General features: G+C 41.4%; 1 protein-coding gene across 5 annotated transcripts in view; it reads left to right on the top strand.

Annotated features, from left to right (window-relative positions):
* The first annotated feature begins 888 nt into the window (after window positions 1-888).
* The window catches only part of LOC122417691 (neural cell adhesion molecule 2-like), a 46,093-nt gene continuing 20,265 nt past the window's right edge, over window positions 889-26,716 (top strand). For 3 of the 5 annotated variants that reach the window (XM_043431449.1, XM_043431453.1, XM_043431452.1), the window contains exon 1: window positions 889-1,608. The gene's annotated coding sequence lies outside the window, so the exon portion shown is untranslated. Of the gene's footprint in view, window positions 1,609-24,377; window positions 24,618-26,716 lie in introns of all 5 variants that reach the window. The other 2 variants (XM_043431451.1, XM_043431450.1) reach the window with 2 other exon arrangements.

Raw genomic sequence — 26,716 nt, 5'->3', positions numbered from 1 at the left:
TAACCTGATATCAACATTCTTCTTTCTTCATTATTTTCCTCCTGATTACACCGGGGCGGCCCTTCTGTTAAGCTTGCATCTCCTTTATCCCGCTCGTCTATATTATTCCTCTTGTTTCTATACTCCCGTCTCGCGCATCCCCTTAATACAGATATGACACCGTCGGACACCGTATTCTTCAATTCACCCCCAGCTTAGTAATCTCTCTATCTCTCTCCACTTTTTACTCTTGCCTCTTGTGGCGTTCTTGACTTGGCAGCGGCGCCGGCTCGTGCGAAACAATACGCGAAAAATCATTTTTATGTATTGATATATTGAATTTTTTTTATTATTTTTATGATAAAATCGTTAAATTCGTACAAAGGACTCGCTTGACCATGCAAGTACGTGTACTCTCCTGATGGAAAAATTAAAAATTTAAAAAAAAAAAAAAAAAAAAACGCCCCAAAGTTTTCGTATACGTGAAATAAATAAACGCGGAGATGGTCGATCGGGAGTCGCGACGCATCCAACGCGCGCGTTTTATCGTCACCGCTCATATCTCCTGGAAGGAGGCGGGACGAAAAAAAAGAGGAAAAAAACGAAAGAGCAAAAAGAGCGGAGACGCCTTGGTATCAAGAAATTCGTCGACCGGTGCGTCGATCGTCAGGGGTGCGCAGCGCGGTGATGACGGTGATTTCCCGACGAACGGCTCGAGCGTGGAGAGAAAAAAAATGTCAAGTTTGCGGTCCGTAGAGAAAAAAAAAAGAGCGGAGGGGAATTTGCACGTGGGGGAAGATTTGCGGGGGTGAGTTTGGTTGTTCGAAGGGTACTGGGAGGGTGGTGCGCGGGCGCGAGGTTTCCGGTGGTGCAGATTCGCTCGGGTCTCTACTAGTCCCTCGCCAGCGTTTCAACGCGTCGCACGTGTTGACTCTCCGTAATCGAAACACGCCCCGAAAAATATTTTAGATATTTCGGGGATTTCGAATCGATCAACGCTATATATATATATATATATATGTATGTTAAAAAAAAAAAAAAAAAAACGATTTTCGCCCGAATAATCGTAATAAATTGTGAAACTTGTGTCGAATTAACGAACGAACGAACGAATATATAGAAAAATATTCAAATATTTCGAGCGGTAAAAAAGTAATGACATTGTCGCGCACCGCACCGCGGTTGATCGATGCTATTCGAGTTTTATCGTTGATAACGGATCGCGCGACAATTATTCGCATTATTACATTTCCATGTGTAATAACGATAGGATATCAATAATTTGTTTTAAATAAATAGGCATATATATTTGTTATTGTTTTCCTGCGACGCACTCTCGCGCATTTGCTTCATCGTCGTTTAAAATAAATTACCGCAGTGAGAAACGCAGTGAAATACCACAGACGCGTCGCGGTAAACTGCGCTTGTATAAGAGAAAGCAAGCGTAGGAGCTACATTAGCTCTATCGGGGTTAACTCCTCTCGCGTTCGTGACTGCGAATAGTGCTTTTCAAGTTTAACGGTGTATACTTGTTTTAATGCTGTCATCGAAAAGAGATATCCAACGGATCAAGAGACTTTTCTTACCGTTGAGCAGAGCGACGGAAGCAGGCAGGATTATCTTATACCGGTCAGTCTGATTTTCATATAGTTATCCTCTAAATTTTTTCTATATACTTTTTCCTTTCATTGGAAAAATTCTGCGGGAAGAAGAAAAACCTTCGAAACCGTGTCGTACAGAATTAATGCATATATTTGAATATTGTGAATGACAAAGGAATTACTATAATTTATCGTTGCCGCGCGCTATATGAAAGGAAAAATTTAATAATAAAAATAAGGCGCAGTAGCTTTATTTAATGATGACTTATCGAATGGAGATTCAGGCTGTGGATCGTATATACCTCGAAATGGGCAAATTAATCGTTTCCTTATCGGGGAGGGGAGGGGGGGGATTCGATAGGTCTCGGTAACCCTCTCGCGGTCCGTTTGTCTAATGCATCGAGATACAGGCGATATACGGAGTAAGAGCAAGGGTTCGGGGAATGGAGTTGAGTTGAGGACCATTATTCCGGTACGTGCCGTAAGTAGAGTATATAGAGGGGATTTCAGTGGTCGTATCGGTGCGCGAGCCGTTAATTGAATTTATAGACGTTGCTCGCCTGTAACGGGGTAATAACCGCGGCTGCTAATCTCGAGGTTATCGGTTCACGGTCTTGATGATAATTATCAGCCGCTCGCGACCCTCTTATCCTGCTCACCCTCATCGGAATCTTATACAAATTAAATTAATATTCATGCATGTTTTTCATCGTATACAAATGACTGACTCGCGATCCTGTCGTGCACGATCATATCCGTTTAAGTTATCGTCGGAATCCGAAATACAATCTTCTTCGCGCCGCAAAGAGGTCATATATGCGCAATCGCGCGCGCGCGCGCACAGAGCTCTTCTTTATTCGAAACAAACGAGTTCCGTGTAATAGAAAATGATTTTTATTTAAAATATTATGGAGATGAAGCAATTTTTCTTTGCTTCTGAAAGTATATGAAAATATGCATGTGCGCGTAGTATATTAATGAAATTAAGAAGCGCGATGCACAACGGGATTGAGGAATAGTATAAATTGAACGCCCGCAGCGTGGATTCTTGTATATAATCATATTATAATTAGGATATGACATTCCGAGGTCTTGTATTAGCCATGCAGGACAGAAGTATTCGCAAGCTGCTCTAATTTTGAAATTGTTTAAATCCTACGAAGCCCATCCTGATACTCATCGTATAATGAAATGCCTTGTTTTAACGAAACAAAGAGATCCGTTCAATTCAAGAGGTTCGACGCGAGTTGTCTAAGCGCGCGCGGGCGCCCGCGTATACTCTATTAATATCGCCTCGGCGTGCATGCGTATACGCGCGCGTATAGAATAAAGCGAGGCGAAGCATGGAGAATCAAGACTCTGCGCGGAAAAAGGGAGGGTGCGTGGTTCGTGTAAAAAATTCAAAGCCCCAACCACGATGTACGGAGAAGAGACGTTAGCGGGTGCATGGTTAAGCCGAAGAAATGGAGAAAAATGAGTTGAACTGGCAAGTCTTGCCGCGCTCGTACGAGGCTTTCAAACCCAGTCGCAGGCAACTTTTGTCTTATGAAAAACACGCTGCATGGAAGAACGCCGGTAGCCGAGCGGCAGAGAATGAAGAAAAATAATGGATTATTAGGGGGCGAAAAATAAAAGTGGTGTACACGCAGCTCGCGGCAAGGAAAGTATAACGATATACGAGAGACAATGATAAACGGAGGAGCAGGCTCGAGTTTTTCCATTCTTTTGCTTTCTCGTACCGCGCAAAGAATGAAGAGACAAGCGTAAGCCACGAATGCGAATACGCAACAAGTTAATCTCATCGGCTCGTTTCGGTGAAAAAAAAAAATAAATTTTATAATTTCATTCAAAAAGACAATCTCGTTCATCATTTTGTATCCTAATCGTAGATGTTTCTCTTCGTTTAACTATAGATATAGTATACAATTAGTGCGTTTAATGAATTTTCATGACACGCGCGGGAGCTAGCAACCGATTAAAAATGGTGTGCGTAGCATCCAATGTCCACGAAATTGTTTTTAAATAATTTTTAATCAACGCGATAAATAGTGCCTATTGTATTTTAGTGCAATCACATATTTTTGAAAATTATCTGTTCTTAACGGGGGACGTCGCGTTTAACACTTTCAAGAGTTGTCGCGAATTCTTGAGATGTATGCTTATCTTTGTTAGATACACTTACTATATATAATGCGGTGACCAATTGCGACCAATGGTACGAAGCGCGATGACATCGAAACCCCAAAGAAACGAATTTTGAATGAGAAAACCCGAGCAGGCTTGGCGGGAAGCCTATGCAGATTTAAAAAGGTCGCATTGTATATAGATTATTCGGAAGTTTATCATAGCGACGGCCATTATAATTGATATTAATCTCCGCAACAGATTGTTGACAAGATCGTAAGTACGCGATAAAAAATAATTGAATAATCAGTAATCAGTATACTATCAGCAGTTTAACATATCAAAAGAGTCGTCAGCAGACACTACCCGGCGGTGGATTAATCTCTAAAAAGCTCGATTTAGCACAGGTGCATGGAAAGTATACAAACTAGCTGTTGATATCGCACGATCGTTGTACTAATATAACGAGCTAACGCGAAAAACGTTTTATGGTAAATTATTCACTTTCATGCAAGCCAGAGCGACTCCTTATTTGTAAAATAATAAAATAACACGCGCGGGATATTCCGGAAACTCGCAGGTCGTACATTTACTCGATGAAGGTCACGAGACAGGCGCAACGAGCCCAATGGGAATAAGAACTGCTGGTGTATAAAAGCACACGATATGCGCGCACACAGGTGAAAAAAATGGAGGCTAAAAAGACCGTTAGTCGCATCTCGATGTTATTTTTGCTCCTCGTGATACCGACGAAAAAGGCTTCCGAGGCTATTTTCGTTGCTGCTTCCCTTTGCCCCCCCCCCCCCCCCCCCCCTCGAAACCCATTCGTCGTCCTTTAATTCGATTTTCTCATTTATGATTTTTCTCTTCTTCGTGCCATTTATTTATCAAACGACGACGATTGATTTTTTCATTCACCCCACCCCATATTATTTTCCAATGGAAATAACATTTAGATTTGTTAATTCTTGAAAATCTTATTACGCTATGTATTATTGTATTGTGTCAAACATTGAAAGTCATGTGATTTTGGTGGCTCGCTCTAAAAACATGAGCCCCGTAACGCCGTATAATTCCCTCCTCCCCCCCCGGCATTGATAATTCGCTTTAAGCCCGCTGAATTATAAAGACCGATTTTGTATGTATTGTAGGCATATATATATACCTATATCTCGTTGCAACGCGTTCTACGGGTTATTTCATATGCTCTATTCGCAGCGATCGAAAAAAACAACTATAGGGGAGTATGGGGCAAAATGGCCCGCTCAAGGAATTTAACGAGTTTTGCCGGTTAGTACATGGTCATTTCAATTCATTTTTATGTCCCACAAATGATTCCACTTTCTTATTTCTCGAGTTTTGAAAAAAATAAAAAAAATTTGGGGCAAAGTGGCCACTCCCTCAAATGCGGTGAAAATCGATAATTGTCACTTCTTGAAGGCTGCGATAAAACAAAAAGAAACGAGGCATAGTAGAGACCCTTCTTCGATGGAATGAAAAAAAGATTAGTTATAGAATGCTTGGATAAATTTTGCCGTAATTACCCGTGGCAAAACCCCGTTCTTATCGGGCAATTAAAATCGTTGGAAAACCGCCATTATCACAAGTCCGTCGTATCGCGCAAATCTATAGTGAGTAAGAAAAAAAACGATCATCAAAAAAGAATAATTCTTGTCCGCGGAGGAGGTTGCTTGTATTTTCTGCGATCAACTTTATTCGCATTCCTCCGGAGACTGGATTCGCTGCGGAACATGCCTAAAATGGGCGCACACCTTGTGCGTGCATCAGGTGTTGATGAAGATCTAGTCATATAGTTATAAGTGCGATTTTTGTCAATCAAAATAAAATAGACATTTATCAGTAATTCGCAAAATTATTCTCACCCTCTGCCTCAAATAGCTATCTCAGAAAGCATAGAATTCTCACTGCGATCCTGTACCCCGGAAAACGGAATTCCGTGTGAGTGGCCACTTTGCCCCATGTCCCACTATTTTATTATTATTAGAGGTATCAAACTTGTACTTGCATATTCGCAAGCTACGAATCGAAATGCATGGTTGAGAGTCGGTTTTTTAAAAAGAATGCACAAAATTATGAAGAAAGCGATAAGTTTGTTACTTTTTTGCTGGACATCTGCTTGCTTCTTCGAAGAATCACGCGTTATTATTTAATTATTGATTTGGCTAATTATTTGTTGAAATTATATAGTTTTTATTGTTCAACGACACCGCTGTACCTACGGGGCGCCGGTGTCGCTATCACGAAGCACGCGCAGCGGTCCTAAGCGGTCACGCGGCCTGCGCGATCAGTCTCGAGTCAACCACTTTATTTTTATTTTTTATATTCTTCAAACATTGCTCAAGAAAAAGAGGGAATAAAAAACGATATTGTCATATGGGAACATAGATTTTAATCCGTGTATATGGGAGATAATAATATTAAACGTGAGATGCCCCGCGTGTATGCGCGTGTACAATTGCATGCGTTATATATAATGGGCGGCGAGGCTTGTTTGCGGTGACCAGGGCAGTATTTAATCCAGAAGGATGAAGCCCTACGGGCAGATTTTATCAAATATGCGCCGCGACTCTCTCTTTTCTTGTACACACGCAGAGCAGAGGGGGGCGTAGTAAGCGAGTCACCCCTCGAGAAGAGTAAAAGGAGAGAGGAGGTGCTGGGTAGTGAAAAATAAGGGATGATCCTGTACTGGTGAGATGGCGCATCTGGCTTGATAGTCATGACAAACGGTATGTACTGATATTGCTCCAAATGTGGTTTATATATAGTACGGCGGCGGCGTTATCTAGCTTCTATAGATGCTGAAAATATATGGGCACCTTCGCTCGTAACCATTCCCCAATGCGGTGCGCGTTCCTTCACGCGATTTACCGAAATCGCAAGGGTATGCGTTGACGCGCGGCGGTGCATAGCAACTATACTCTAAGCGAGGGGTTAGTTACGGATGCGGAGACGAATGGGGAACCTAAACAGATTATTCGTTGATTGGCGGTCCTGAAGCGGCAGCCGCAGCAGTACCACCACCGCACCAACATCCCTTGGCTCTCTCTCTCTCTCTCTCTCTCTCGGTTTAGTACATCTATTGCTGTCTCTCGCGTCAAGTCAACCCCTATGTGTCATTACGGGGTTGAAACCATCCTCGAGATATCCACCTTCACGCGCCATCGCACATGTGCGTTGTGAAAATCCCGACAGATGTCCCGATTAATTTCATCTTTCCCTTCGTTTCATTCCCTCTACGACGTAATATCGGATCCCTTGCCAATTTCTACCCTCTTCTATTATTATACGCATTCCATTTTTTCATTCCCCAGCAGCAGCAGCAGCAGCAGTATTCTGCTTTTACGTTTCATTTTTTTTTCTTCAGTCATCCGTTGCTATACTTTCCGCTGCAGTGACCGCCACCGCGCGCATTCTTCAGGGAACTTCATGGAACCTATGCGCGTTTAATGTAATATATGGCTAAAGCCCAACAGCGCAGGGAAACCCACGCCAAATTCTTGATAATTGGAAAACTCTACGCGCGGCCACAAACACCAAAACGACGACGTACATATTTTTTCTAAATTTCTCTCATCCGCAACTCTCTTTGCATGCGCGTACTATCTCTTATTTCTTTTTCGTTATAGTTGATCCCTCGTCGTTATTCCAAACTCCATTGAAGAATTTTCGAAGGAACCAATACTTGAAACGCGCGGGGGGAATTAGTTTTTAAAACCGCTCGCGCATAGGCGCGAAACTCGAGAGATCATATCATAATATATCAATTCGAAACGGGGCAGAACAATATTAATATGATTTTTGCGATCCTTGGTCCGTGTTCGTGGCTTTAAACTTTGGAAAAGGATTTGTTGTAATTAACGGCTCATAAGTTTAACGAAAAAGAAAATATGAGAGACAAAATTTCAAGGTGTTTTAAAATAAAAAGAAAGTGTGTCGCGATATGACGAAATAATTAATCAAAGATTCGCCGCCATAAAATTCGTTCGAGCAAAGAATTTGTTGTTCGACCGCATGATAGAAAAATAACCAAATTTTGCAGTTCGCTCAATTAGCCGGTTTTTCTCGCTTCCGCGTAATCCATGCCTTATTCCAAATGATATATAGGTTTCTCCGTGGAGGAACTAGGTGGTACACGGAGGGTGAATTATTCCGTTTGACAACGCGAATTCAATGTACCACGCATGCGACAGTATAAAGTATATATATACGCCTGCGTATATAAAACGAGAGGAAGCGATAAAGAAATAACGAAAAAGCCCCGTACCTGGAGCGAATGCCCCGGAGGTGAAAGCATCGGCGTCGCGCTAGCATGAGAAAAAAAACTATGTGAAAAGTAGCTCAAAAACAAGCCAGTGCTGACTAATTGCCGGATGCTTTTTTATTTGGAAGATGAAACGTCTTTCGTATTTATAATAAGCTCTTTCGGAGTGTGAATTTTTCAAGAGGGAACGATCGATAACCGCGAAATGACATGCTGATTTTTATCAATGTTTTCTCACGCATTTGTTTTCCGCGGGAGACAAATTCGAGCACCGTAGCGGGAGGGAAAAGAAAGGAAGGCTGTCTTTTTAAAATAAAATCTTCGTGCTAACTCGTGGTCGACATCCCCGACATCCCCGAGAGCCAGCTGTGTCGGGGTTGCAACCCTTAAGGGCATAATTTACGTTATCGAGGACGCGGCTCTCGCACTGGCTTAGAACTCCGAGCTGATTTCACCCTCTCCGCTCTATTGACTGAAAAATCCATTCGCTGTACGAGCATTGCAGGGTGTACCGACCTCGTACCACCCTAGCCCCCGAAATACCCTCTGCTTCGATAACGTTTAATTACGATTTATCGATGCAGTTGCTCCTCCTCCCCTCCTTCTTCCCTATTTACCATATACATATAACCCTAGTATATATATACCCATTTACCCAACTACTTTTCCTAAGTAATCGACTTATCGTCCGAAAGTTATGTACCTACTCGCCAGGAAATTCACAAAGTCGAGATATCGTCTGCTCCACATAACAAATACTCGTTTCATCCCCGCCGCCGCTTTATATAGGGGAACATGGGGCAAATTGAACACACGGGGCAAAACGAACACCGTGTTCGTTTTGCCCCGTGATCGCGAAATCCGGGGCAAAACGAACACGACTCGAAGCGAAAAGTTTAATATTAAAATTTCCTGTTTTTTTTTTCTTTTCGAAACCACAATGGGCACAGGGCAGAGGCAAAATTTTCTGAACTACGAAAAATTCTTTAATTCTTGAATTCCCTTATTTTTAAAATGAAATGATGAACAATGTAAGAAACAAAGAAAATTGAATTCATTGGAATTGTTTTCTACAGAAATCGCAATGATACAATTCATCCGTCTCCGGATGAAATATAATCCACGGTGAAAAAAATTGAATTCATCCCAACGTCTTTATTGCGAAAAAACTAATTTTTTGATTTTTCATGCCTCCCAGAAGCTGAGTTCGTTTTGCCCCACATTTTTTTTTTACGAGATTCGAGAAAGAGGGAACGGGAAAACTGATTTAGAACATAAACATAGTTGAATCATGATTTATATATTGGTGCAGTGAATTTGGAGTTAATTTTTTTCATGTTATAAGAAATTGGTGAAAAAATCCGCGACTTTAACCCATTTATTCGTCTCGGACATGAAATAAATGGGCCCGAGGAGGTCCCATTTCTTTTCTCACATAGCAGAGCTCGTCTTACGCGCGGACGCCGTCGCTTCCAACGCGTTGATTGTGAAAAATGCAATTTTCGGATTTTTTATGCCTCTCTGAGGCTGAGCTCGTTTTGCCCCACAAATCGTTTTTCACGAAATCCGACCTACGGGGAACGGGAATCTGTTTCAAAACCTAAAGATAATTGAAATATCGTTTATACCCTGGCGCAGTGAACTCCAAGTTAATGTTTCACATGTCACCAAAAAATGGGTTTAGAAGCGATCTGCGACTTAACCCCATTTTTTCCTCTCGTGCATCCAATAAATGGGCTCGAGGGGGTCCTATTTCTTTTCTCGTATGCCAGAGCTTGCATTACATCCGGGAGCAGTCATTTCCAACGGCTGTATTGCGAGAAATATATTTTTATAATTTTTTTTGCTTCGCAGAGGCCGAGTTCGTTTTGCCCCGAAATTTTTTCTTTTCGAAATTTGAAAAATTAGCGATGGTAGTCAGTTTTGGGACTCAAATACAAGTGAAAGACCGTGTGCTCATTAATGAATTTGTCTTAGTTTCTTAAAAGTTCAATTTGCCCCATGTTCCCCTATATACCGCGCGCCCGCAATACTTCACCGATATCCGCGATTTCTCACATTTCATTATTTCATTTTTAAATGGTTAAATCTTGATTCGTAAAAAAGAAAGTATTACCGTACAAATAAGTGCAGTGATTTGAAAAAATATTCTCATTCCTTGAAACTTGATTAAATTTAATATCGTAAGCTCATAATAACAATCATGAATTTTGTGCTCCGCAATAATTATACGGGAGAAAAATATACGCGGTCACCCTCCTTATTTCAGGAATGAGAGATACATTTTGATCGCAGTCGCTCCCCTCCATTATCAATCTCAATGCGTATACGTCGGAACAATAAGCAGAACATCGGAAAGATTAAAAAGAGTGCGCGGCGTAACGTCGGAAGTAACGAGAAGAAAGTGTCTCACGACGGACGTATACATGCTAATTACGTCACAATTGATAATTATATTATCGCGGAATAGCATGCAGAACCAAAGTCTTCAATCGCATTATTATTTCATTATAGTCGTATACATTTCGAAGATCTCTCGATCCCTCTCTCCATATCCGTTTCCATCTAACGGATATGGGGAGAGGGATATGCGCGCAGCAGGAGTGAAAGATTTTATTTTTCTCAATATTAAGAGCGACGACGAAGATTGCTGGAATAAATTCAAATAGGTTATCAATCATCATACTTGTTTTACAAAAATAAACATCGCCGCGTACTCAGATTCTTGATCGAGAATATAATGCTGTAAAAGACAATTAAGTAAAAGTAGGAACGCGACGAGTGTTTGGTTACAAGTCAAATGCGAGAGGGGGAGGGGAGGAAAGTTCGAAAAGAGGATAAAATGTCCGTGCATTGGAGAGGAGCGGCGGGGCGGATGACGGTCCGTCGGAGCATCAGAGGTTGACACGAACGAGAGATTATGCGTTCGCGAGAGGTTAGCGGAATAAAATAGGAAAAAGTAAAGCGAAGCCTGCACTTGGCAGCTTTCTTTATACTTAACAATCAGACAATTCCGTCTAATACTCGTCCTGCTATTTAATTTAAGAGAAAATGAAGAAAAGTTACGTGGATGAAAAGAAAGCAGCAACCGCGCAGCAACGGATTAGACCGGCTCAGTGGATACTAAAATTTTATCTATGATTTTTCATTTAAATGATATTGGGTAAATCATTGTGATTAATAGAAATAATTATGACCACTCGAAGAACGCGTGCTGCATGGAAGAGAGCTGGCAGTGAAAATTATAAGGCGTCCGGGGCATAAACTTATATTGAACGTATTACCTACTTAATTGTGCGTAACGTTTGGAGTGCGGAATATACCAAAAGATCTGTATAAATACTTGTTCATAACCCATTCAACTGCGGTACATCGCAATTTCGCACTACCTCATCGAAACAACTATACGTCAGGTTGAATCATGCGCACGCCGGAGAGAGTCGCGACGAGCGAAGGAAAAAAAAAAATTGCAAGGGAAATTAGGGGGTTCTTCGAGAAAAAGCACACAAGACATACAGCTCAATCCTAAGATTAACAAAGGCGGATCTCGTATTATAAAAATATAGCGGAAACAAAAAGATGGCGCTAGTTAAATAAGACTAAAATGCCGTTGACGACAAAAACAGGGGAGCAGAAGGGGTGTGTGTACAATGCGCGCGTTATAAAAACAAGAGGGATGCTAGCACGTGGGCTGCACGGGAGCAGGATGAACCCATCGACCAGATATTAGGATTAGGCTAATCCCATTTGACTCGAGAGAGCGTGTCGTTCTATGATGCGGAAAGGCTTATCTCGATTTTGTGCGGTTTCTCGTGCCCCGAATACCCGCCCACGGAGAAAAAAAAAAAAAAAAAATAAGCAACTAACAAGTACACGAAGGAGAAAAGAGCAACGAAAATATTGCCTTGGGACGAAAACTCGTCTGTACCGAGGTCCAATGTGACATAATGCTGCTCTTATTACTGATTATGCGAATTTCAAATATTTCAACAGATATTGTCCAGTTACGATTTTCTCTGTACTTTTTTTCCCCCATATCCCTCTATATTATGGACCGTTGAAATTTGTTGTTTCTCCACCCGTGAAGCTCAAATTTTTCACCGTCGCCTCTACAACATATTATCGACGCGAAGCGCTTTTCATTATTTCAATTCCATCAACATTCCCCCTTTTATCTATATTACCGTAGATTTAAACACGCGCATATAGAAAATATCGCATATAGCGGAGCTAATTTTCTATTCTGCTTACAAAGAGTTTATTATTTTTAGATGAAGAAACTTTTAATCACAAAATTATATGCACGCGTAGTTTCAGATTTAAAAAAATTTCATTACGAATTACACAGAAATATATGAAATTCGCGGAAGGGGATGAAAGAGCGAGAGAGATCGCGCGGGAGAGAATGAGGTACCTCCAGACTTCGACATGGTACGCTTATAGTTTCAATCCCTTTTATCGTTGTCTATATGAAGGAGGGAAAAAAAAATCACGAGCTTTCGAGAGTAAACATGCGATGAGAAGAGCAGGACATTGTGAGAGAAAGAGAGCAAAGAGAGAGCTTTTGCACAGACTGTGTTCGATGCAGAGGTCGTATCACTCGGCTCGTTTCACTTCAACTTTGCAAATGTCGGCGTATAATTTGAAAAAAAGAACAGAAATATCCATTGTACGATACATGACATAAGCGAGCCAGTGAAAAAGAGAAGCATATGGGCTTAAACTTGTGTGTACACACGATCTTATCGATCTGTTTGCACAAGGGCCGGCTCCACTCACACACGAGACTTCTCAATGCTTTCTTTAGTCTCTTCCTTTGTCCCTTTTTACTTTTGTAAGCCTCGTATATCACGGAAACCTGTAATTACATTGTCTTTCCTTCTCTCTCTCTCTCTCTCTCTCTTTTGTTCTTTTATCCTGCTTCGACCAAACAGAACCACTTCACGCTATAAAGATTTTACGTACTTAACAAATATATAAACAAGTTTTTTAATAGGAGCATTCCGTTGGAACATGTTGAAAATTTCGATTAAAAATGAAAAAGACAAAAATGTTCCTTTACCATATTTGCTGCTAGTATAAATGCAACGTTGAAACTCGTGCCAATTTATTGGGACGACGAATGTGGGTGAATGATTAATCTCCCCCCCCCCCCCCCCCTCGCGTCCTTGCCTTTGTGAATTGAAGCATCGCGCGGTGATTGTGAACCGAACATCGCCGCGGCTCGCGTGGATTCTGCTCTCGTCATTAATTGCATCGTGCTAGGAGGCCTCGCAACGAGCCCGGCGTTATCAATCGTTCATACACATACATATAGGCTGCGGCGGCGGAGAATTGTGGCTTCTCGACGTGAAAACGTACGTGACACGACCGCAGATATTCTCTATACCGGTGACGCATGCACACACGTACCTCAACCTCAACTTAAACCTAACGTCCGCTCCCCTTCTCTCTGCTTCGCCGGGCGGGCCGTTGGGGATGAGGACGACCCACTTTTCTACCCACTTTTTTATTTACCCGAACTGCAGTTCGTCGCTCAGCTCGTTACACGGGATCATCGCGTTTCATCTTATGCATGATTTTATCGGTTATCACATTTTTCACTCGCATTACACGCCAATTCTACATCAACACAATGTTGCATTAAAATATTTTGATTGTCTACTCGATGATGAAATCTATATCATTTTTTTTTCTTTATATTTTTCGCGAAACTTTAGTATCATTGATTCTATAATGTACTATAATGCTGGGGTATCGCGATTGTTTAATTTGATAGAAAAGGTGAAAGTGGAAAAGAAGTGAGAAGAGAGGGAAGAGAACGGCGCGAAAGCTCGTTGATTTCGATATGAAATAGGACTCTCTCATCGTAATCCGCAATCCGGATCTTGGGAGATTGTTATATGATAATATATGCATGCACGAATGATCTAATCACGATGGAGATTTATTTCAAGATTCAATAAATAGACGAGATAAAATGTTTCGGTCGGATGGTCAATGAGGTTACATCGGCTCGCGTTACACGCGTCGGTTAACGGCGGTGGAACGGTTTGGAGCTCGATAATAGAGCAAAAAAAAAAGTAAAAAATTCTACTCGTCTTGCTAATGATCGACGTGTATTATGCGTATAGAAGATTATTTTTTCCATCGAACGCTCTTCATTAAATCTCTCTCTCTCTCTCTCTTTCTTCTTTCTTATTTTGTATTACATTATTGTTAGTTAAGTTTACGCTACTACTTGAGTCTGTAGTCCTTACTCCGCTTCACCCTTATTTCGGGCATCTACTTATACTTATACTTTAGTGAGCTGTATTATTATCCTTTGTATTATCTGTATTATTTTTATTGTTATCTTTACCATTTCCCGTATATAATTTTTAATTTTTATTAGTAAATTTCCCTTACTATTATAAATAGTCACACAGGAAACCTTCTGGTTCCTTCATTACTGTATCTCACTTGTATACCTCTTATTCTACTGTATTTGATTTCGGTTTTTTTATTCATACTGTCATCACTACATCTCTATGGTTATTCGCTATTCCAAATTTTTTGCTATTTGTTATACAAACTTAATTTAGCATCACCATCTCTCTCTCTCTCTCTCTCTCTCTCTCTCTTCGAGAGAGAATGATTATTGAGGGTTTGTCTTGTATAACTGTCGTCGTACTATTAATTGTTTCGAATAAACAGCCCGTAATTAGCTTTTTAGCAAGGCCAGTTTCAGGGGTAAAATATATTTATCGAAGCAGCAGAAACAATGTATATAGGGGTATAATAAGGAACGCGCGAAATCAAAGAATCATAATATACGATTCGCACGTACCATTGTCCGAGGGAGCAACATCACCGTGGGGATTCGAAAATTCCCGCGGCCACATGAAAACCAACCGCATCAACAATTTCCTTGCAGCATCCGTTAACCAATAAAATACATTTAGCACGGACGCGAAGAGTTTGCACGAGATTACGCGGCGGTAGCTAGTTCTCGATATACGTAAACGGTGTTTCGATTACCGTTCGCGTTCTAATTTATAACATGTATAATGCGAGCTAGCAAACCCGGAAAAAAAAATGTTTGTTTTATTTTCCTTGAAATTTCAATCTCAGTATCGCGATCATGCAGATTTCTCGCATCCTTATATATACGCGCGTATGTTTACACGGAATTTCAAGAGGAAAACGCGCGCGCGTGTATCAAGCAGCCGCAGCCGAGCAGCAGCCCCGTGGTCCGCGAGCAATACCAGCAATACATATATATTGTGATATATTGTGATGATGACTCGATGCGGCGCAACGGCGGCGGTACCTGGCTCTCCCAATATATGTATATCCATCTTCCTTTCGCATTGATATCAATTCAAGCTTCATGTACCGCCGCCGACGTGTACCTCATACACCTCGTTTCTCTTCGGTCGCTCTCCTTCGGTATACACGCGCGCAATCGCTCTCAAAAACGTATCCAATTAAACGTTGCTACCTTTTCTTCTCCCGAGTGTCACTTAAATTATTCAATTCCGCGGCACTTTCTCTTCTCTCCTCTTCTCTTTTTCTCAGCATTACGAGCAGAATCCTCTTGGTACTAATTATCGAGAATTGTACACCCTCAAAGGATTATTCTCGTTTCAACTCGCACGAAACCCGTATGCACCGCACCAAGCCGCGCTCCCTGCGAACAACTTATCAAATATGTTATGCCAAATTCATTATTACGAATTGTTCATATGTTCATATTCATTTAAAATTTATTTATTAAGATTCGCATAATGTAGGTATCGCAGAGCCTATATGCAATTTCCATGCAGAAACATGCAAATAAAAATTATTGCGAAAGAATAGAAAGGAAAAAAATTGTTATGCTCGTCGTCGCGCGCATTATGACACGGAAGAGAAAAAAAATATATCCTTCGCGGCGAGAGCAGAAGTAAGAAATTTAAGTAAAAATCATCAATGACGAAGAGTGCTACATGGGGTGTGAATGAGGCGAAAGGGGCGCGGTGCTGCTAATGTCCGTACATGCGTATACACGCGTATATATGTACTTACCTACCAAATATAAGTGATGACGAATAGTGAGTAATTTTGAGTAAACTTTTCGGAAAGCCTAACCGCGGCATTTATCGCCACAGAGACAAAAACAATATGCTGGCGAGATAAGTCGGCCGCGGTATGATTACAGCTGAAACGAGCCATCGCGCGAAAAAAATTTTAACGTTGATCCACTCGCGCTCTACGGTTCGTCGACATTTTTCATGTAACTCGAATAAAAGCATCGAAACGGCGGGGGGAGTAAATTTGGGCAACGACGAAGAATCGTGTCGGTCTCGGTTTTACTTCGACATCGCGCATGCACATTCGCACATTCGTATAAGTTACGGTGCATATAATATATATATATATATATATACCGTATACGGGCGCAAGCACCGGGCGCAAATGAATGTATGAAAAACTTAAATATAGTCCTAGCGTTACGAGTCTCTCGGCAAAAATGAAGGGCGGGTGCGACTTTTGTAATTGGAACGATAAAAGATTGCGATAATTACATAGGGGTTATTGACGCGCGTATAGGAGCGACGAGGGTGAGCGCGGTTATGTGCCGCGCGCCAAGAGAACTGCGCGTGTTTCATTGCGGAGAATATAAGAACAAACTTATAGCCTCGCACCCTCGCGTAAACCCGCGATTCTCAATCGCCCAATCCTCGTCGCTCAATCATATTTATTGAAACGTCATGGTGCGTCTTATCGCGCTCCAAATTTTCTCTACGAGAGAATAAATTGACGAAAAATGCGAACGGCAACCCTGGCAGGCACACAGAATATTCTACCCCTAAAAAAATTTTTCCAAAATGTTAACGCGCGCCTCGAATAATTATTAATAATTATGAACAATATGTTTTTAGTATTTTATTCCTCGTAACGAATTCTCGTTGCGGTAACTCGCGTCCTTTTTTTATTTTTTTCTTTTTCGTATATCCGTTTCATTCGTTCTCATTATCATATCTCATCCCCATCCATTGTTTAGTTGTAGATTTACCAGCAGCGGTGACGGCGGGCAACTCGTTTATATACATCCGAATCCTCACGCGAATTGAAAGACGAGTCTCACGGTCACTCGGACATTAGTGCTCTAGAAAATCTCGTATATGTATATACTGCTTCCTCTCTCGTTTGCTTTTTTCATTTATCCACACAAATGAAACGCTAGCTCGTCGTATAATTTAAAACGCCCTCCGGTCCAATTCTGCGTGTGCATGTGCGTACCTGGCTGGCTGGACCGCCGGCCGTCCACCCACCCGCCGCGTCTATATCAACTTGAAGAATAAAGAATTTTACGAGTGATATGTAGACCATCAGGACAGTTGACGATATGAATAAAATTTAACATGCGCGGCGACCAAATAAAAAATGCCAAATATTTACAACGCGCATTTTGAAATAAAACTCGCACCTTTTTTCATGCACTCATGACGCTCCTATAAATTTTCATATTCTTTCATATTCTTTACCTCGGATTTCGCGTGGTGTCAACTTTGTCGGTAAAAGGTTCGAGGATTTTTGTGATACTCGAAAATATAACGCTGTCATACTAAGACGTAATATGAAGCAAAGGTTGGATCTAATAAGCCTTTATACGCGAGGGACAATTGCTCTGATGTTTATCGGTGTGCCGGTAATCACTCCTATTAAGACTCCCCCGACCTCTTTGTACCGCGCTCTCTACCTCTCCTTTTGCTTCGTCCGTACCGCCCCCATAATCGCGCGCCCCCCTTTTCACAATTTTCCGCGAAGCTCCCCCCGTTTTATCACGCACAAAAGCGCACTCTTTTTCTTTTCTTTTTTTTTTTTTTTACTCCTTTAATTTGAAGAAAAAATGCACGAAGGAGAAACGAGATCGATGACAATTTAGGCGCGAGAGAACGTCCCAATTCCCATATACGTACATTCCCATTTTTTTTTTCAATCAATTTATATTATGTGTATATTAAATACGACAATTGCGAGTTTCGAAATTGCATAAAAATTATTTTGGGAAGTATTATAGGACTAACTAAGCCGAGTGAAATTCAAGATGAAAGAATTCCGCTCCGGTCAGACCGTGATTTTATTTATTCTTATACTATAGTCGCGAGTATATAGGTTACATATACTGCGATGTTACATATATATACAAATTGGAAGAGACTGCAGCTCGAGAATCACTTGTTTTATCGGAATTTTGGCCCGTACAAGCTTGTATCGATATCTTTCGCGCGCGTAATGAAAGAAATTTAAAAAAATCGTTCCGGAAATAACCTAGCTAGCTCTCTGCTACCGCGAAGGATCGTTGCTCGTTTTGATTCTTCTCGAGACTCGATTCCGCCGCCTCTGCGCTCTTTTCGCGACTCGTTTCGAAGAATCCGATGATCCGATTATTCCACGATCCCGATTATTCTCTAATACGATATATTATTGATTCTTCCTTAATTCTCGTATTTTTATCCTACCTGCCGCAAGATTCCGAGAATTTTCTTTTTATCCTAAAAAATTATCCAATCAAATATATCCGCGTTATTATATTTGCATCGATTATTTACCTATATTCACACAATAAACAATATATAATATGCGCGACTGAAACAATCGACTTTCGAAATATGCATTTTCTTTTTCTATTAATCCAAAGCTTCGACATCGCCGCAAGCAGGATTCATCCAATATAACAGCAAGAGCTAGTATTCGGTAGCTGCTGATTGAACACACGAATCTGGGTATATGTGTGCATGTATTCGAAGGAGCTTCGAAACGCTCGCGGGCTGATTTTCACCCGTGCGGAAGTAAACCGCTGCGTGAAATAAGACATGATGTAACGATCGCGACACGCATGCAAATATATATCCACTATAAAACGCATGCCTTCTCTCCTCGCTCGCTATCTCATAGATCGTGCTCGCTGCACGCCCGGACGTTCATGCGCGAGATTTGAAATCGCACACCCTCCGCCCAGACGCGTCCCTCGCCCCCTCGCGCTTATTCTTCTTTGTCTTATAAATCCCCCGTTAGTAAATGTTTCGAACGTTTAGCCATTATGAACCGGGATCGGAAAATTCGATCGAAAAAAAAAACTTGAAACGGTTGCTCCCCTCTCTGCTTCGATCCCTGCTTCAAAGAGTCATTTTACCCTATAACGCGAGCGGCGTTATCCCTCTTGTCCCGCGCGTTATGAGAAATATAATACTGCGAGAAACGCGTTAACGAATAAATGAATATCCGCGCGCGATTGTCAATTTATGTGTGCCCGTTACATGATGTATTCGCGTCTATATTATTTTTCATTATTTTCCTCGCTCGGTATTATTCAAACATCACTATTGGCTCGTCGTATTCGCGATTCGTAATCCCGCGTCGGCGTGTACCGAACGAACAAAAAGATGAATGCATCGCGCTATAGAAAGACTAAAAATTCGCAATATACGATTTTGCGAACAGAGCCGATATATCCCCCGAATTCAATGAGCACCGTTCTATCCGTAGCCGCGTATACTATACCTACTTGTAAACCGCGCGTGCAAAAGGTCTCCCTATATTCCTCTGAGACGGAGCTTTGATTAAAAAACTTTTTCCTCCTCACCGACGCGCGCCTTTGCCCCGGAAACCGAGCGAAAGAAAAAAAAAATATGTCCCGCTCTTTTCCCTTATTTTAGTCTGTATCTATGGTGTCTATAAAAATGAGAGCGGAGCAGAAACATTAATCTCGAAACAATGCGGGTGCTGCCTCCTGCGAGCGTTTCTCAACGCGACGCGAATATGTATGATGCATGCGCTGCGCCCTCGAATCATTGGCAAATCGCGCGACTTTATTTTACAAGGCGATTATCAATTTCTTCGCGTATTCACGTTTCATCATCGAGTTCATTTATTGTTTATTCTCTTCGTATTCGTAGACGACGTTGATTTTTAAATATTAGATACTACAGTAACGTATACGCAGAGATTTTGGGAATAACGAAAAAATCGAATACGCCGCAATGAACTCTGCTCGCACATTCGTCCCCGCATAGATGTTATATATAGATATTAAAATACAATAACAATAGTATAACCGCGCGGAGGACAGAAAGAGTATAGAAACGTAACACGCAGGATCATTTTTATGCTGAAGGCAGTCGCGCGTTCACGGATTAATCTATAATCCCATGTAACTGATGAAGCTCGTTCGAAAAAGCTTTTCACCAGCAACTAATTGGCCTCGTTGATCCCGAAGGATCCCCCTCGACGGATCCCGACGGGGACCAACGATTTCAGGTAAAACCATTGACCAACCTGCTTTTGTAACGGCACCCCGACACTTGCCGCTATTATCTCTCTTCCCCTGCTCCTCTTATTCCTCCACAGTTTTCATACCTTCCATACTAATCATATCTGACGGATTCCATCATTTCTCTCTCTCTCTCTCTCTCTCTTCCTCTCGCTACAACGATCGCGTTAATCTCGGCGCATTTAAAAGAAGACAAAAAGCTATTTCGATTAAACGTTATAAGATATAGCATCCGTACGGAAATTCAAATTTTTCGATCATCATAATAATTGTTGAGAGTATGGAAGAAAAAATTATTTCGACAAAAACTCAACGCGACCAAACAGGATATAACTGTTAAATTTTAATTTATTAAAAAGTCGTTCGTTCTGAATAAAGAACCGCAATATTATTTGATGCAGAGACATTGACTATATATATAGCCTGTTCTGAGGTGTAACAGGGTTCCCCGCGATACGGCCGCGTTATTATCGCTCAAAGATTCTAGCGCTAATAATAAGAGCAAAGTATAGATACGATCGTCCGGAGCGAATCGCGCTGTCGTATTATAAAATTTTTCCAAGTCCGGGATTCGAACGTGGCTCGAAATCGATGCATTGGGAACCGTGTGGTAGCCGTTCGTTGTAGCAGAGCGCGGTTCCTTCAATTTTCAACCCTTTTATTAATTCTTTTTCCGCATTCAACATAAATTTCGAGAGATATCGTGTTTGGATGCCTATTCGCGATCACCTCGCTGCGCATATGCAATGCACGCGTGTCATACACTGTGACACGGTTTTTTCGAAAAAAAATATTTTCCTAGTCCTTCGCGCCTGTTGTTAAGTTTGACCGAGATGAGACACTCGTGCGTAACGGAGAAGTATATATATACGAGGGAACGGGATAACCTCTGCTGTTTACTCGTTATCCTGGATTATTTAGCGTCGACGAGGAATGGCTCATTTTTTCAACCCCTGACTCTCCGATATAATAACTTTACCTTATTCGCCGTTTGTTCCAATCGAGTTTTCTCATTTTTGTTGTTGTTGTTTTTTCTTCACCTCCCCATTCCACGAATTCCTCTTGTCTTTTTTGCCATCAGGCTGCTCTTTTCGCTGTACCTCTCCGGTACATCAGTAGGGTTATCTTTATTTTTTTTCTCCTCCCTGCTGCTCTTCTTCTTCCGTTCTCGGTGGACGCAGAGACGACGGCTTGCTCTTTTTTTCTCCTAATGCAGCGCCTCGTGAAAAGTGGAAAAAATAGCCGGTGAAAGGGGGTTGAAAGAGCGCGTAACAAACCCCCGGAGACCGAAAAAATTCACGTCCGGCCACCCGGCCACCCGGCCACCCGGCCGTCGGGTTAACGGGGTCAGTCTGCACTTTGCCAACTTTTATTTTTCTTCATTTGCTATTTTGAACTATTCCCATTTCTCTCAATATTATCATGTGCGCTTAAGCTGGGCATAAGAAAAAAATGTTTTCATCCGCAAGCTGCCGCGCTGAGCTAGGCTCATACGGAGCTCAATACGGAACACAGCAGTAGTGTACAAAACTCTCTCTCTCTCTCTCTCTCTCTCTCTCTCTCTCTCTCTCTCTCTCTCTCTTGCCGGATTTTATTGTCACAGTCTTTTTTCACAATTTTCATTAACGCCTCAAAAAGATCAGCCATTAACGGTTATTGATTACGCTCGTGCGATAATTTTTATGTAGCGAGGGCGTTATTTTCCTCAACGACCCTTTTTTTATCATGTATATTTTTTTGTATCTCCTCTCCCAGTCTCGCGCAGTTATAAGATATATGTATATATACCCTTAAGTGGAAATTTCATTCGGAAATTCCCAATTTAGCTTTACCTCCTGAATTCCATCTCTAGCCCGAATATCGTTTGCCTCGGGCGTGGCCGGCGCCCTCCCACCCCTCCTCTCGCTCTCTCGCACTCTTTCTTTTCTCCGAAAGAGGCTTACTCCGTCGAAACACGCCAGAGCTTTCTCCAAATATCCTGTTAAATATTTAAAGGTACTTATTCGTCCATCCAAACGACCGTGTACCTCCTCGTTCTACCTTTTTTTTTTCTTTTTTTATTATTATTGTTATCCAACGCGTGTCAATTTTTGGTATAGAAGATCCGCGAGCGCTGCCCTACGCACACCGACGACGCGGTGCTTGACTATATTTTTCTCATTTTTTAAATGAGATCGTAGCAGAGAGCAGCAAGTTTTGTTTTGGAATATTGAAAATATAGCGAGGTTGGGGCTGTGCGATTTAAAAATTTCAATATAGTTTTGAAATTTCTCGCCGAATGGCAAATTCATTGTTTCGCATCGGAGTAGGTTTGAATCAATAACTGAAGTCAATCGGCAGCGGCAGACATGCGGTATATACTCGTATAATGAAACAAAATAATATAGTGCCAAAGTATGAAAGGACATCGTGCCGCCATTGAAAATGAGGCCCAGCATTCGTTATACAATTGAACGACGATCTATACGTTGTATTTTTTTTTTTTTTTTCATAGCTCAATCACGACGACGAGTGGTCCAATTGGAAATGTACATCGCATCACAGTGAAAAGTGGCAGGAACATGGTAATATAATAACTAGTATAGAAATATAGAGTAGGATAACATTCGATTTCATGAATATTTCAGTTTTTGACGATTAAAATTTCCGTATTTGAACATTATTATTACCTATAGTATCTCAGCTCGGTGCGGTCCGGAGTGGCGCATGGTTGTTCTCGTCGTTGTGTTTGTTTAAGGAGTTTCGGTACAGAAGTCAAAATATTAAGAAATTGATGAAATTTGGTGATAATGTTTTTCAACATCACGTGCGAAAACACAAATTTTTTCAAAATTTTCTTCTACTTAGTTATCGAATAATTACGCATTAAAGCAGATTTCTTATGCCCGGAATGTATACCTATATATATGGAAACGCTATGCTTATACACGTAAACTTTAGTGATCAATTACTCGATAACTGCGTAGAAGAAAAATCTTAAAAAATTTGTATTGTCAAATTTGGCACTAAAGAATATGTTCACCAAATTTTATAAAATTGGTGAAAATTTTGAAATTTTTTATGTTTTTAGCATGGTTTAGCATGGCAACATTGTATCGCCTGTACCGAAACTCCTTAAATTTGTAAATTCATCATCGCAAGCAACGTGAAGTTGCATCGAGTATTGAATATAGTATCGATACCTATTGCGCAATTATATAACAAACATCTCGAAATTTTCCACGTTTTGTCAATATTTTACGACGAGGAACGACTCTCCTGCGTTTGTTGCACGATAAATTTTATTCTCCGACTGATTATTCTTGATTGAAAGGAAAAAAAAATAGTGTGTAAAAATAGTGATTCGCGCGAGAAGCGTTGTACAATTCCAAGGTTGAGTAGACGTATAGAAACAATTCAATTTCGAAAATGATGCGGCGCCATCGAGATAAAAAAAGTTTCTTTTCCCATTATTTTCGTATCGTGTTAGAGAAAATTTTTGCAATCTGCGTCGAAGGCCCGGCGTGCGAGCGCGAGCGCGCACGAGGAGTAAGCCTATAGCATATAAGAGAGTATGAGAATGAAAAAAAGTTTGCTCTAGGGATTTTATCGAGAGCGAGAGCGAGGAGCGAAGGAAAAAAGGGCTGTAAGTATTGGGAGAATGAGTAGTTTTTCGCGCGCTTTTCATTGATCGAAAAATACATAATGGCAGAAAATGGTTTGTTCCCCCTCACCCCCATATTTCCCTCCAAGACGAAACGAAAAGAATTTAAACTATTGCTGGGCTGCTGGTTGAATACGAGTGAGATACGCGTGATAAATAAGCCAAGAGAGTTGCGGTGAGTGCGGTCCAATAGTGGGACCGCTATATGGAAATAACCGCATGCATTCTTGTTAACCCGATCGCGTACGCGGACGCGGGCATGATTTTGATGACGAACGGCGACCTTAATGCCCGACGTTTTTACAACAAACCAACTTCCATCCCCTTCCCTTTATATCTCTCCAAACATTAAATGAAAACAAATCCCCCTCCCCCCGCGTTTAATGCGTTATAACTCACCGCACCGCTCGAGCGCACTCTCAAGCAAACCTATATATAAACTTTCAGGACAGATGTATGACAGAAGCATTCGCAAGCTGTTCATCGTCGGAAGCAGTGAGCCTCATCTTATATATGAGAGTCATCGACTTTTGAGGTTCGATGACCGAAAATGCGAGGGAGTACGCGGAAATCGATGATAAGAACCAAACAAATTGCAAGGATAATGGCGACTGCGGCGAGAGGTATACGCGGGGGCAGATTTAGGAGGGAAGAAAATCGATGAGAAAAAAAGAACGAGGCTTGCAAGTGAGAGTTATTTTTCTTGTTCCATTCGTGTTGTATTACCCCTTATCGATACTTTCCGGTTCTCATAGTTTGCCTACTTTCTTTTATTTCCTATCGTGACTATTCGCCGCCGGTTGTATCACGGGCTTTAAAAGCCATATAATCGTGGATGCATGTATGCATGCATTTGTAAAGTAAAGAAGATACAACATCCAACTTTATCCCATAGAGTCTTTTACCGATAGGTAACGACTCCGAGTGCCTTCTATTTGCCCTCTCGATGTAACCGGGTAACCGCTATAGAATCGAACCCCCCACCACCCTTTTCTCTTCTTTCACTCGGAAACAAAATGATAGACGCAGCAATAACTTGCGATCACTTTTGAACGATGCGTCGCTGAGATAGGTACCTCTCGTCATTCGTTTTTCCTTTTCTTCTTTATCTTACTTTGAAAAGTATAAAACTCGTTTAACTGATTGAAAAAAGTCTTATGTTTTATGAATATTCGTACAGTACACTGCGCGCGTATACAATTATATAATTCGTTATAGCTCCCGTTCCTTCATCGACTTGTTTCACGCGATTAGTCTCTTTTAATTTCATACGTTCTTGTTCCGATGCTCAATTGACATCAGCCTTTAATTGTATCAATATTTTTCCTCCGACCACAACATGATCGTAGTGCTCTGCTTGGCCGTCATCGACTGCTCATTCATTTTTTCCTTATTCGATCAAACAATCAAATAATTTATTTCGAAGCGTAGCAGGATGACGATTCGACGCGAGAACGTCCGGACGCCCGAGAAAGATCGAATTAATCGAACTTTCATTTTTTCACGATGATTTTTTTTACGAAACGCAAACCCACCCACACACATCGAAAGTGCACACCGCCAAAGAATTTTCCGCAAAACTTTATTTATATATGCATTAAATTTATTTATTTTTATTTAAAAATAGTATTTACCGAATTCGAAGAGATTTTCAAAAGATTTTGCTGAAAAATATCCGTCGGCTGGAACACGTGTCTTCATTGCGGAAAGGTCCCCGCGCCGAAACGCGACGCACACCCGATCGAGGCGAGTAAGCTCAGCATGCATGCGTGTATGAAAAAGTATCGACGTAGTAGTCGATATTTTGGTTGAGCCTCGGGGAATTACCGAAATGGGTTTCTTGTCGAGTTTTTCGCCTCTCGTCGGCGCGAAGCTGCGTCAGCACGAAAAGTTGAGCTTTTTCACTCTGGACACCTGTGACCCGGCACTTTTTTTACGAGTCCCATTTTTCCATTCTCTCACGCGTTGTACACGTTGTAGGTACGTCCCTCGTCGAGATACGCGCGAGGGAATATCATTCGAGCTCTTATTCCGCTTTTCTGCACCTCAATATCCATCGTAAAAAAAAAAAAAAAGTATCAAAGGATGCTGTTAGGAGCGCAGATAAAAAAATCAGGCAAGAGAATAAACAACGCTCATAAAAAGATACAAACAATGCGAGTACAAGGAATCGTCAAAAATGTTGTCGTATCTCTCTTGTTCATTGTTTATTCCACACCTTCCACCGTGTTCGTGTTTAGTATTCTTACTGTTCGCAACTAAACAACGTTGCCCCTCTCGCTCTCTCTCTCTCTCTCTCTCTCTCTCTCTCTCTCTCTGGGACGCAGAATTTACCCAGCAGCGACGCCCTCCCTATTTTCCTTTCTACCTTGAATTCGTTCACAAAGGAGTCGTCGTCGTCGTCGTCGTCGTCGTCGTCGTCGTCGTCGTCGTCGTCGTCGAGGGATCGTCCACCTCTTCGGATCTTATTGATCCTCGAAGCTTTGGTTTTGTTGCTTGGGAAAAAATGTAAAAATAAGCTCCGGGTGTCGAGTGTCGGTTGTAAAAAAAAAAAAAGAAACGTAAAAAAAATCAAACCCGATGAAAAATGTCAAGCTTGGAAAAAATATTGATCAACTCTTTTCCCGAAGCAAGACAGCCGGACGAGTGGGCATTGGTTAAACGCAGATAAGACAAGAGGGGGAAATGAGAAAATTAAGAGTCGCACTCGGTATATAATTTGAGAATAATCGAGCCTCGGAGCAAAAGTAGCGAGGAGTCGTCGCGGGTATTAGTCCCTGCCGCTT

The sequence above is a fragment of the Venturia canescens genome, chromosome 11 (assembly GCF_019457755.1).
Source record: "Venturia canescens isolate UGA chromosome 11, ASM1945775v1, whole genome shotgun sequence".
Taxonomy (NCBI): domain Eukaryota; kingdom Metazoa; phylum Arthropoda; class Insecta; order Hymenoptera; family Ichneumonidae; genus Venturia; species Venturia canescens.
Note: the sequence above shows the minus strand (reverse complement) of the source record. Positions and strands in the feature narration are given on the sequence as shown.